Raw genomic sequence first — 12830 nt, forward strand, 5'->3', positions numbered from 1 at the left:
GGCTATTTATGTATTTTTTATATTTCTTTGTTTTTTTTTTTTTGTGTTTTGCTTATAAAAATATTGTTCATACTACAACAAAAAACATATAATCCAAAGTTGTAAATTTTGTAGAAAATTTCAAACTTTCTTGTCCAGAAAAAATCTGGGTATGCCCGTTCAATTTTGGCTTAAAATTATGCGTGCGTATTGCGCATTTGCATCAATGAGAAATAGAAAAAACTCGCGTAATTTTGATGTACATATATGAAGAAAAAGGCATAACAACGTCAACAAAAGTTATCAAAAATCAATGCTAATTTCGAGCGAGGAAATTGAAAAATCAAAAAAGCTCAACTTTAATCGCTATGCAGTTTTGAATCACTGGGATCACTGGGTGCCTTTTCGATGATAAACGGTTCGCTAGACAGGGCTAGTTTACTGGGACGGCAGCCCTTAGTCGGGAAAAAACCCGAGTCATTCCGGAAACGTAGAACCGGTTCCCATGGGAATGTATTGCCTTTCCGGCATTGGTCTTTGGTTTAAAATAATTTAATTTATTTTTTATAAAATGTCGCGGGTTGAGTTATACAAAATTTTGGTTTTATTAATCAATTTCCGTCAGTTTTTTGATAGAATGCATGTTTGAAAAGTGTCAGATATGGGCGTTTGTGAGCTTTTTGTTCTATTTCTTTGTCACAACTTAACCAAATTTATATGCAACCACAAACTTGATTGTCAATCGCATTTCCTTGATAATTTAAAAGGCTCTCATTTATTGCTTCGAGATAAGATAAGGAAAACCCATTACTTTACCTACGCACATACCTACATATTGTGCAATAAGTTTATTAAAATTGTCAGAATTTTATTTAAAGCAAAATCACTTAAACATTAAGTACTGCAAAAAAGTATAAATCCACAAAATCGTTCTTAAAATTTCCACTTCAATTGTATATTTATGCGATTGTAATGCGAGTATTACGTAAATATATTTATATATACATATATTTTTTAAATAATATTTTCGGCGAATCAGACGACATTGCTGTTCATGGGCCACTTGGCGACGACATCAGAATTTTGCTGTTTGCTGATGCACGTACAGATGTGTGCGTGTGGTCTATCGCGAATATACTATAGACATTTGTAAGCTTGCAATATAATTATTGCCATAAATATATATACATATTTGTAGAAGTATGTTTGCAATAATTTGCTGCCTCAGCGTCTATTGCACTTTTGCAATCGGCGATGGTGTATTTCTTGTGAAGTTTTTACATTTTCCGCACATTTGTAATCAAATTGCAACAAATTCAATAAATCGCTAGATTAGAGGGAAATAACAAATGACCTCAAATGATTGCTTCAGTATACGTGTGTGGTGGTATACTGATACCCGGTAGGGAAAATCCACCTTAGTGAAATTAATTCCGAGATTATAAATTTTAAATTTTTTCAGTTAAGACCCAATGAGGAAGTATTGAAATTTTCAGGAGTATAAAAGTGATTAAAAACGATATTCACCTTTTTCAATGAATACATTTTTTTATATTTTTTTTTTGTACAATACGAATATCCTCAAATATACGTTTTTCATATTGTAGAAAACTCAGTTTTTTCCTTTTGTTGTTGTAGCAGTTAATTTTTTTTTTGGTTTTTTTGTTTTTTAAAAACTTTTTTTTATAAATTTTTATAATTTTTAATAAATTTCGTTTCACTTCACGTTTCGTATAAAAAATGTTATGTAATTTTTAATTATTTCGAAATGCATTGAAATGTGTTTTAATTTTTTTGTTAATTATTAAACAGAAACAAAAACAAAAAAAGCAATATATCGAAAGCTCTTTTTCTCTTTTTAATATATAGAATTGTAAAAAACTCCATTATAAATTATTTTAAAAATATTAAAAAATTTAATTATGTGAATTTTTATGTGGAATGTATTGAAACCAACTTAAAAATATTGGTTGTGAATAATAGTATATTTTATAAATCTCAACATTAGAAGAGAGGAGAGCATATTTTGTATCCAGTTTTCAAATTTTATAAATTTCACTAATATTATAAAAATATATTTTGTGTTATTGAAATCAAGGCGAATCTATTAAAGTTGGTATGGGTAAATCAGCTGATTTGTTTTTTTTCTTTTGCCGTATCCATGTGGCTTTCAGCGCACAGAATAGAACAAGGCGAATTCATTCTTTGTTTTCTACTTTGCCAATATTTTTCTTACTTTTGCCGTGGCAATCAAACGTACAAAACATTTTTGTTGGTCTAGTGCCACTACCTTCAATGAATGCGCCTTGATTGAAATTCACTTGAAAATTCGGTGTGTTGGTGTTTATTTCTCCCCCATTTTTCGAGTTGTCTGAAATCTCTGTGTATCTCTCCATAAAAATTAATAATTAAATTAATACTTTTGTTATATATTTTTTTATAATTTTTTTTTTTTAAATAAATGTTTTTGTTTTATTTTGTATTTTTTAATTTAATTTGTATTTTTTTATTTTATTTTGTATTTTTTATTTATTTTTATTCTTTTTTATTTATTTTTATTTTTTTTTTATTTATTTATTTATTTATTTTTTTTTTTAATACAATTTTTTAATCAATAAAAATAAGTATTACTCATAAATACGAGTTTATATGGACACAATGATGTTCCCACGAAAATGAATATCGAAGCAAAAATCCTGCTATCGAAAAAATGATAGTAGTGGCGTGTAAATGATTATTCCTAGGCAAACACTATCACGCGCGTATGGAAAAATCACCAAATTTTAGCTCCCTGAAAATGCAATCAAATGGAACGAATAAAAATTCCTGCTAGGTATGCGCCAATTGTTGTATGTTTGTATATTTGGATTGAGCAGACATATATTTACATACATATATTGATATTCAATTTGATATGTCAATATGCCCATGCGGCGCCATACTATTTCGCATGAATCATAATTGACGCCACAACGCATCGAACGCACGCGACACTGTGCGAAGTGATTTCCTTATTCAAGTCAGCCGAGTTGCTGGGTGGTCATACTCACAAACAGTATACTACATATATTGAAAATGAATATGAATTCATACTCACTCAGGTACATTTGTATATACAAGTACATATATACCCATGCACACATATCGGTAAATATTAGCCACAAACATTTTGCCAGTAAACGCGAAAAACATTTGACGCTTTCCAAATGTTTACTTCTGTCTCACATTTTCCACTTCCCACTGCAGCTATTTGCTCTACTGTGCACCAGTGTATGCAGCAATAGTTCACAGTTTACGTTTTGTTTATCTGCTTTAAATGATATATCATGCCTCGTGTTCTAAATTCACTTGTATGTATGTCGGTAAGTATATGTTTCTGCACACGAAATGTTCAATTTAGCTGAGTTTGCATGAAAATTTTAATCTAATAAATCAAGCACAATAGATATGTGTGGCAACGAACGAGACGTTTATTTTGACTTTCATTTTTATTACGACTAATTGCATTTTACTAAATTACGATTTTAGTGTATACATATTTTTGTTTTGGTCATTGCAATTTGCCTTAATTAAGAATATTTACCATTGAATGATTCTGCTTGTGTTGTGTCTACGATGCGAGGTCTAACACATCTGCCACAAATGCTGATGATTCTCTAAAATGTAAAATTTTTCTTAATGAATTCTTGTTGTTGTTATTGAAGCAGTATAAATATTTCCCATATAGGTATGTACGTGAAATGCTGCTGAAAGTACCTCTTTGGCCGGATATGTATCCGAGTCGTGCCGATATCATAGAACAGACTGATCTTAATGAGTCCCACCTTTTTGCTACGAAGAAAAGTGAATTTTCCATTCCCACGAATAGTTCTGAACGAGCTTGTTTTGCTTGCAGGGATATTCCTTGGAAAAGCGTTGAGTAAAAACTACTTAGAAACAGAATTATTAATCGTAACTCCATTCAAACAGTAGCCTTTCCACTAACTTTTTTGTAAGTAACGACTTAGTTCGACGGGCAACGTAACCCGGCTGTTAGATAACACAGAAAACATGGACATACGAGTAGTGTGAATAAATAGCTCGTAGCTTGAACTTGTGCTTTATTCAGCAATGATCTTAAGATTAAAAATTTCAATATAAGCTGAAAACTAAACGAGAGCTTAACATAGTTAAAGAAAAATAGCAAAGCTGTTAGAGTAACAGAATGTAACTTACGTGATGGAATGTTGGCCTAATGCATTAAAAACAGGGGAATGAGCTGCCGATCTATCCATTTTTGTTCTATCTGCAGACATGAGAGGAGATTGAGAGAGTTGTATACTATTTATGTTATTAAACCGTTCTGTATGAAACTCGACACCTATACTTAATCATCCATTATTTTGTTTTTTTATAACTTAATAACTTTTTTACAAAAAACAAAATAAAGAAAATAAATAAGTTTTTTACCAAAAAAATAATATATTTTGAGTGATGGAAATCTATATTTTGACCTCCATTGCTAATCTGTTTGTACATATATTGCAGCTGTTAAGTTCACAAGAGTCACAGCCATTTGTAAAAGTTATAAATTTTTCCGATAGGGTGATTAATTTTGCGTCATTTATAAGTATTTCTGCTGTTAGTTAAGATACTTAAGGTGTATGGCCTAAAAATATCTCATGCCACTAAATTGCCGAAGGTGGCCCTGTCAAAACATAAAATAAAATAAGTAATTCCCAACATTTTCAAAGGTTTGGAATGAGAAAAAATTTTCTTTATAGATAAAAAGAAAATATAAAAAAGAATTACGTGAACTTTTATGTGTCGAAATATATTGCAACAAACTTAAAAATGTTGGTTTACGAATAATAGTACTCTTGAGAAATCCTAGCATCTTGAAGATTAAGCAACATATTGAAAGATGGTACACCTTCCACTTTCCGAATTTCGAATATAACAAAAATAAATATTTATTTATTTAAATACACGTAAATTTTGGATTTGTTAATATTTTTTTATTATTATTATTATTTTTTTTTATGTTTTTTTTTTTTTTTGTTTTGAATACTTGCTGTGAATTTGTCTATCATTCCACAGATCACAATCTGCATTTTTAAATACCAGGAATATCAGCAATTTGTTGAAATTCTAAGTCTCTGTGATTCGGCAAATATGTGAACGCCTCTCCTCTTACTACTTCCGGATTACCTTAAAAATTCCATACATTGGTTATAATGTCGTCCACACATACACATGGAAAGCTTTCCATAGATATATACAAGTAATTTTTCGTTTAATTTCCCTTTTTCTAGCCAAAAATTCAAGCATTCAACACCTTGAGTTGTGTGTTGCTAAAAAATGTTTGCTATTTAAGTTTCTGCTGTGACACTACCGCATGGACCATTCACGTTTGTAAAAACCAACAAATACCATATATGTGTTAACGTATGAAGATATATTTGTTCATGAAAATTTTCATTCGGCGACGTCCAATGCTCTGGCGCTTGACATATTCTCAGGAATTTGGTTTAAAGCCAATTTTCACATAGCTATGTACATACAGTGCACTCGCGATAACTCGAACTAATTAAAACAGGCGCTGTTCGATTTATCGAATTTGTTCGACTTATCAATTGAGTGTGCTATGTTAAAAACACAGTCATCGATATCGATTTTTTTCAATTAAATTTACTTATTTATTTACATATGGATATGAACATGAATATGTTTAAAATAATTAATTCGTTTCAATATTTTTCATCAAATATTTGGCAGTCTTTGTGTCAGTTACACAAAAAAGTCAGCTTTAACAGAAAAGTTAGGCCGAAAAGAAAGTTGTAATGTAAACAAATTGTTTTAATGAATCTGGAATTTACCTGCGGCACGAACGAATTATGAAACCAGTCTTTGAAAATCGCCGAAGTCATCCAGGCTAATTTGGAATTTTTGTACTCCACCGGACAGTTAAAATTTTTGAAAACACGAGCATTTCTTGCTTTGCCAATAACGAGAAGTTTAAGCTTATGGTTGCCGGTAGCGTTAGTGCATGCCATAAATGTAAAACGCTGCTTTTCAGACTTTCTTCCCGGTGCTTGTTTTTCCGACAACGAAACATAAGTTTTCTCAGGAAGAAGTTTCCAGTACAATCCGGACTCGTCGGCGTTATATATTTGGTCGGCACATATCTCCATTTCCTTTATTTTTTCTTGTAAAGCCATTTTGAAAGGGTCTACCAGCTCTGGCTGTGATGACAGTTTTTCTCCAGAAATTTTTAACAAACGTACTCCATAACGTTTCTTAAAGTTTTGAAGCCACCCGTCACTGGCAAAAAATGTAGAATTTTCCCCACACAACTGGGTATGAAAAGCTTTCGCTTTTTCTTTCAAGATGAGTCCACTTATTGGGTAATTCTTTTTTCTTTGGGACAGAAACCATTTGTATAAAGCGGCTTCCATTTTAGGAAACTCAGAAGCTTTTAAAGTTCTCCTCTTCCCAGGACCCAAAAACGTGTTGTTTACTGCTTTTAAAATTGCCTTATCTTTCTTTTTTATAAGACTTATGGTGGACTGGGCTACCCCATATTCCTTCGCTAGAGAAGTAACACTACGTCCACGTTTAATTTTGTTAAGGACTTCAGCCCTCTCTCTTAATACACTACAAATGACAAATTTAAAGCAATTTGGTCAATGCAAGATGTTGTTCCCAGAAAACTAACGGGATATTAACGCCGAAATATTCATATGGACAATACACTAGTATACATATAATTTATATACATATACGATTACATATGTATGTATGTACAAAATGTATTTACATGTTTGAAAAGAATGTGTGTACAAATAAATTTGTTTTTTTTGTTCGAGTTATAGCGCTTTTTAATATTGTTCGAGTTACAAAGTAGTTAATAGGGAAAAAAATGTGTTCGAGTTAGCACGTCGTTCGACTTAGCGGCTATTCGAGTTACCGCGAGTGCACTGTATATGTATGTATAAACACACTTATACATACTTACTTAAATATGTAGCTGTTTATCGATGGACTTATGGCAACATTAACTTATTTAACTTCTTAGTTTGTGATTATAGATCGCTAAATCCTGATCTTTTCTGGAAAACTCTAAAGCTGGAATTCCACTTTTATTTACACAAGTTCTTAAGCTACCAGTTGTGAATGATTATTAATTGAAATATTGCATTAAGAAAATGCTAAGTCGACTGAAGTTGTTTATATCCCCCAGATATAGCTTTGTGTAAGATTGTTTATAGGTCAATATTGGCATTGACTCTGCGCTGCGCTACACTATAGACAATGGCATTCAGCTATTTCAGTAGTCACGTTTTTATTGCAGATTTTTTAATTATAAAGAAACCTTATCAGCGGAAGCAATAATAAATTACTAGATAAATGTGTAAAAATGTGAGTTTTCTCTGTTTTACATTCTTTGTAATAAATGGAATTTTTCACAACAAAAGCAAATACAATAATTATACAAGGGGCGCAAAATTAATCACCCTATAGCAAGATTTATAATTTCAATCATATTTGACTCTTGTGAAAGGACCGCTGCAGTGCTCGTATAAAAACAGACAAACAAAGGTCAAAATAAAAATTTTCATCACTCAAAATCAATTTTTAGTTAATAAAAAAGTTGTAAGTAAAATCAATGTATAGTTTTTGTTTTTTTTTAATAATGTTAGTGAGTGTTTGTGGACGTACTTTTTGTTTTTTTAATTAACTTCAATTTGTTTATATTTCTATAAAAATTGAACTGCTTGAACTGCTTATAAAAGAATTATTTTGCATCAAACATTTTTAATATTATAAATAATATTTCTTTTAGTAAATTTTTTAAAATTCTTTTTATATAAATTTTTATTTTATATAAATTTTTGTTTTATAATTTTGTTTTAATAAAATTTTTTTTATTTTATAAAAACAACCGTTTTTTTATTTCTCCCCCATTTTTCGAGTTTTCTGAAATCTTTGTGTATGAAATCTCTATATAAAAATTAATAATTTTTTATATTTTTTTTATAATTTTTTTTTAAATAAATGTTTTTATTTTATTTTGTATTTTTTTTTTACTTTATCTTTAGTTTATTATTTATTATTGAGAATAATTTATTGTTTCATATTTGGTTTTATTTAATTTAATTTTATTTTAATAATTGTATTTAACTAACTTTTTTATTTGTATAAATAAAATATTTTTCTGATATATTTTACTTTATTTTTACTTTATTTATTTTTATTTTACATATATATATATATAAGTTTCGCATTTATTTTTAATTAAATTTTTTTATAATTTTTAATAGGTCTATGAATAAGTTCGTGCGGGGTTTTTTCGAAATTTGAATTTCGGATCATTCCCATGGCTTTTAAACGTTTGGAAATGGTTGATTGATCAACTCCCAAAGTTTTTGCAACCTCTTCTTGCGTTTGAGCCGGATCTTGATCGAGCAATTCCTCCAATTCGGTATCCATGAACTTTGGCGGCGCGGCCAAAATCACCACTTTTAAAGCGTGCAAACCACTTCTGGCACGTTCGCTCAGCTAGAGCATGCTCACCATAAACTTCCACCAAGATACGATGACTTTCGGCTGCTTTTTTCTTCATATTAAAGAATTCCCCGCAAAAACACATTATTTGGCACGAAATTCGACATTTTCAAGTGTGGTAAAAATATTGTTGTTTACGCTTCAAATAAAAAACTTATACTGACGTTTGTGCCATACGACAGTAGCTCTCCAATGAATGTTTGGAAATGTGGATCGATGGAATAATAATCAAGTTACGCCATCTGTTGTAAAACCGCACGAACTTATCCATAGATAATTTAATTTAATGCAATATTTATTAGTTTTTGATCCTATTTAAATCTTATTAAATTTAACTTCATTTCACCTGTTTTATTATTTATTATGTTTTTATTCTTTGCTTATTCATAGGTTTATTTTATCTATTTTTATTTATTATATTTTAATTTTTTATATATTTATATATTTTGAATTTTTTATATTATACATATATTATTTCCTATTATGGTTCCGCGAGGGAGCAAAGGCCCACTTTTTACATAATATAGTTCAAATTTTTTTATTTCTTACATATTTATTTTTATATTTAAAATTTTTTATTTTTATATATTTTATATTATTTATACGTTTATACCTTTTATTTTTGTTTAGTGTTTATTTTTTATTTAAATTTTGTTTTAATTTACTATTTATTTTATTATGCGTTTATATTTAATTTTATTACTCGTATTTTATTTTTAAATTTATTTAGTTTAAATTTTTTACTTTATATTGTTATATTATTTCTTATTGATTTTATCTTATGTAGTTTGGATTTTTGTGATTTATTAATTTGAATTAAATAAAAATTTTTACAAATTTTTTTTTTATATATTTTAATTTTTATGTAATTTTTTATTTTGCTTCATTTTTAATTTTATTTATTGTAATTTTATTCTATTTTTTATATTTTTTTATCCTATTTTTGTATATTATTTTTATTCTATTTAATTTTATTGCCTACTTATCTTTTTATTTTTTGTTTTCCTTTTTTATTCCTGGATAAAACCTATACATTTTTTTTTACATTTTTAAGGAGAACTAAAGAACTACTACAATAATAATTATCCCCCTGCACATATCGCTCCTAGTCGGAGCATAAGACCGTAAGCGTTTATTTAGCATGTTTTTACTATTTTGTTATTATTTTATTTTTTTATTATCATTATTTGTATTTATTTATTTTCCTCAATCTCGACTATGCACCTCTCGACTTTGGTATTCCCATTACAAATGCCTGTTTAGGTTAAAAATAATTTCAGCTGTGTTGTTGTTTTCGTTTTGAGCATTTTAACATTCCCTCTATTCAAGCTTTATTATTCTCTATTATATCGTACTTAATTCTATAAATAAGTAATTCGCTTCAAATGGAAGTGTGCCTGGCGTGTGACTGTGCGAGCGCTTAGGTGGGATAGTAAGTACTCGACGGACAGCAACAACAAAAGCCGTAAATGCCATACAAATGCTGAATTAAACTATTTTATTTATGGCAATTTACTCTTGAGAACAATGCTGCATAGTAAATTATAAGCGCAATACGCAAATGAACTTGTTTATGAGACTTCGCTTGCGTTGCTTTTGCCACAGAAGATACGATGCTATTTTTTAACAAATTACTCATAAAACAAAACCAAATGTGTAGTATTTCGAAAAAAAAAGGCTCTATTGATTTATTTCATTTTTCGTGTTTTTTCGTTTTCTTTTTGTTTTGCTAATTAACCGGAGCACTGCACTTTTTACATGCGTGTTTTTCGATGATTTATGAATGTTTTTTAAGTTTCAAATTATTTTTAAAAGTACTAATTTAATTCTACCACATCGGTATTAAATGTACTATACGAACATGTGTAGTGGCATGTGTGTATGCAGATCAGTCTTTTCACCTTTTGAGTGCTTTACATAATATATATATTAATTATTGAAGTTTGCTAGAATGGCATGGCCTCAATTCAACTTTGTGAGAATCAGCTCGAAATCGTTCACTCCCTTAAGAGGCCAAAGAAACTACGACTTCGACACCAATATAATCGGAATCCGTTGATCAACAGCCGATTCCAGCCATGTCATGCTTCAATAAAAAATGTCAAATTACGTGCCTCTCCTCCGTTTTGAAAGCTGCAGAAAAACACAGTCTTTTCTATAGTACTTTTCTTAGTACTGATTTAGCCTCTTTAGTCTTGTTAGAGGCCACATTCCATGCTCTAAATAATCACGTATACGCCACTGGCTCACGAGGGCTTTCAAATGCTTATTTGTGTTCAAGTTCTTCAATGTTTGCAGGCTACGGTGTCGCACAATAGGTCAACAAATTTTTCATCTCGTTAGTTTCGGCTTTGTTTCAAAATTTAATTTGCGATGCCAAAAATCAACTAGCAAAACAAACGAAAGCAGTGTAAAGGCAAAAGTAATTTAAAACATTATTAAATGAGTCCAAGTGAAATGCAGATTAGCACAACCACAGGCAAAACTAACTGCAACATAAAAACAACCACAACAGCAATAACAACAGTAACCAAATACATTAGCATGACAACCTCGTAGCGTCGAGGCGACGAGGGTCTTTAAACTTCCTTGAACTCGTCTGTCTCGCATGCAATGCAATGAAAACAGCAGCACAAATATTCAAAACACCTACCAATATATGCAGCTAGCGCAACAACAATTGCTAGCATGTTGCCGCATTGCATAGGCTATGTGCCAAACAACAGATGTACGTATGTACATATGTGTGCATGTGGATAAAAAAATGGAAATTTAAAAAAGCTCACATAGCCTAATGAATTTTTCTAATGCTACATTGGGTGTCGAGAGTGTTAGAAGTGACAGTGAAATAGCGAGCGAGAGAGAGCGAGAAAAAAGCTGCACACTGCAACTGCAATTCAGCTAACAAAACTAGCATGCACATTTGTTGTTGCTTTTGCTGCACATTCATCTGCATTCGCTGTAAATGCGCATTACCGGCATAGCAGCAGTTGCATTGTTTTTTTTGTCAGGGTTTTTTATGTTGGTTTTTGTGTGGTAGGTCCGGGTTTTTGCAGACGCTACTTTTGTGCAAAGCTCTTGGATACAACAACGTTATACATACATATATATCATGTATATCAATATTCTCCTTTGCGCTGCATGTTCTCTCTCTCTCTCTCTCCCCACTCTCAATGGTTTAACAGCTGGAAAACATTGAACTCGTTGGAAAATCTATTAGTTTTTGCGGTGAATGTAAGAATATTGGCGTTGATTTCTTTTTGCGGCGTAAATTAATACAGATTGATGTTTTTTATATATTGGAGTTTTGCGGCAAAAGGAACTTTTAAACAATAACGAAAAGTTAGGTTAGATTAACGTACACATTGGATGAGATTAGAAAGGAAATCGTATCATATTTTGTATGCTCCCTACATCCGTGATACGGCGTAAGGAGCTTGAAATTCAATTTAAGTCGGCGGCGGGAGCTTGTCTCATAGCGACTTCAATATTAATCTACTCTGATAGTCAGCACCTAATTACAGTTATTCACTATTGTAGTATTGAAGAATGTCGTTTGACATCTATTCGTGCTACTGTTGAGAGCATACACTTCTTGGCATAGCAATCTCGAGAAGTGTTATCTGTAGCTAGTCAGGGGTAGTGCTACTTCTTATATCAGGTTATTTTATTGCTCTTTAAGTAACCTTCAAATGCCAATATGTGCTATTTGCAGTGCTGAAACAATAGGTGTCTGTCACTGTATTGTGTGCTGTTCAAAATCCTCATGTTAGTCACAAGCCAAGTCGTGCTAAGTTATGGAATGTTTTTGTTCTGTTAAGTTGTTTAGTCAAAAGTCCACTGAGACGTTTGTATGCATGTACTCGTATATATGAAATATTTTTTAGCAGACAGTGAAACTTAACTATTGAAATATGTAAATAAATATAGTCACGTTTAATGCAGATTTTATAATTATAGGGAAACTTTGTAGTCTATCAATTTTGCATTTTTGTACTGTAAATAAAAGAAATATATATAATTGGTGTGCGGTTATCATTGGAGAAATTGTTAAATCCTTTTGTTAAAAAAAATATTTCGTTTGCGTACCGTCTTTGTTTGTTATATTTTGTTTAGTGCATTAGATTTCTTTTAAATTTCATATTTACTTTTTTTTATTTTTGAAATGTTATATACATAAGTACATATTTGTTTTGGTGATTTGATTTGATTTTATTTCCTAGTTAGTAGTGTAAAACTGCTAATTTCCAAATTTTGAATTTTTCAACTAATAGTAAATGCAATATAAATTTAGTGGATGTATA

The 12830-nt window shown here is 30.4% G+C and overlaps 1 protein-coding gene across 2 annotated transcripts in view; it reads left to right on the forward strand.

The window, feature by feature from the left end:
• Window positions 1-12830, forward strand: part of LOC129243521 (CDK5 and ABL1 enzyme substrate 1) — a 99288-nt gene that overhangs the window by 12077 nt on the left and 74381 nt on the right. The gene's annotated exons all lie outside the window — the stretch shown is intronic.

Source organism: Anastrepha obliqua, chromosome 4 (genome assembly GCF_027943255.1).
Source record: "Anastrepha obliqua isolate idAnaObli1 chromosome 4, idAnaObli1_1.0, whole genome shotgun sequence".
Lineage (NCBI taxonomy): Eukaryota > Metazoa > Arthropoda > Insecta > Diptera > Tephritidae > Anastrepha > Anastrepha obliqua.